This window comes from Salvelinus sp. IW2-2015, unplaced genomic scaffold (assembly GCF_002910315.2).
Source record: "Salvelinus sp. IW2-2015 unplaced genomic scaffold, ASM291031v2 Un_scaffold1981, whole genome shotgun sequence".
Classification (NCBI taxonomy): domain Eukaryota; kingdom Metazoa; phylum Chordata; class Actinopteri; order Salmoniformes; family Salmonidae; genus Salvelinus; species Salvelinus sp. IW2-2015.
The window spans coordinates 116355-117883 of NW_019943332.1; the positions used below are offsets into that span (position 1 = coordinate 116355).

General features: G+C 41.5%; 1 protein-coding gene and 1 long non-coding RNA gene across 2 annotated transcripts in view; both read right to left on the reverse strand.

Annotated features, from left to right (window-relative positions):
* LOC139024887 (uncharacterized) overlaps nt 1–1529 on the reverse strand; it is a 94139-nt gene that overhangs the window by 64702 nt on the left and 27908 nt on the right. The window lies entirely within an intron of this gene.
* Nucleotides 1–1529, reverse strand: part of LOC112072624 (zinc finger protein 180-like) — a 79423-nt gene that overhangs the window by 62613 nt on the left and 15281 nt on the right. The window lies entirely within an intron of this gene.

Genomic DNA, 1529 nt, shown 5'->3' on the forward strand with positions numbered 1-1529 from the left:
GCATTCCAGAGCATGAGTTAATGTTTCTGTTCTATATGGTACCAGGGAGAGATGACCCCAGGGCCAGACCCTGGTCTCTACACAAAGAGTACTGTTTTTACAGCAGATACTGTCTGCTGAGAATTATAAGTATCTCTCATACAAATATTAATCTTGTGACCCGTTCTATACATCTGTTGTTCGTCATGTAGTTTGAAAGGGGTGTATCTTGGCTGTAAAAGACCTTTGTACTTTTGTCTCGTGGCTCTCAACGAATCATCTGGGGGTGATTTGTCGACCAGCCATCATTATTGTAAAGCACTCAATTGATTCTCTTTATATGTGTGCGTTGTCTTGACCTGCTCCCTTATTATTAAGTGAATAAGGATTTAGTTTAAGAATAACTTTGACTTGTGTGATAAGTTTGTCTCCTCATTTGATATTAAAGAAATGAACCACCACATTTGGCGATGGGGATGTGAATCTTGACTTGGTGACCGCTCCTGACGACCTGGGTAAATCAAGGGATCCCTCAAACTTGCAAGCTCAGGGAGACCACACTTCGGGAACGGAGCAGATGGACCCACCTTTGATCTGAGAGGCAGCGAGCTGAGTGGATACCACATCTCGAACGTAGTTAAAAAAAAATAAGAATGAGGTGAGCGAAACACGCAAAGTGGAGTTTTTAGAAAAGCCTCGTAGGCTCTGAGTGTGTATTCCTGTGTGAGGGGGGCACCTTGGAGGTGTAAACAGGGCCAAGTCAGTAGGTTCTGAGTGTGTATTCCTGTGTGGAGAGGTAATCAGGGCTCAGGCAGTAGGCTTTGAGTGTGTATTCCTGTGTGAGGGGGGCACCTTGGAGGTGTAAAAAGCCCAGTCAGTAGGCTCTGAGTGTGTATTCCTATGTGGAGGTGTAAACAGGGCCCAGTCAGCTATCTGTGTGAACTGGATGAAAACTAGAATCTGTGTTTACTAGTTATGACCATTTATGATATAGTAAAAGCTAAGGTGCACCTGTAATTATTTTATACCTGGAAGAAGTATTGAAAGATGTAAATGTATGAGTTGCATTATCCTAGGAACTAACCATGAGATAAAAATGTGAAAATATTCCTGCAGGTTAAAATATTGTTGAAAAACAACTAATTGATTAGGTATGTTTGGGAATAACATTGTGTGACTGTGATATGAGAGTTGTGTGACTGCAATATGAGAGTTGTGTGACTGCGATAGGAGAGTTGTGTGACTATGATATGAGAGTTGTGTGACTGAGTCTTAATCTGAAGTTTGGATAGTAACATAGAGATCTATTGTTCCTCACAGAGATCTATTGTTCCTCACAGAGATCTATAGTTCCTCCTAGAGATCTATAGTTCCTCCTAGAGATCTATAGTTCCTCACGGAGCTCTATAGTTCCTCACAGAGATCTATAGTTCCTCAAAATCAAATCAAGTCTCTATTTTATTAGCCCTTCGTACATCAGCTAATATCTCGAAGTGCTGTACAGAAACCCACCTAAAACCCCAAACAGCAAGCAATCAGGTGTAGAAGCA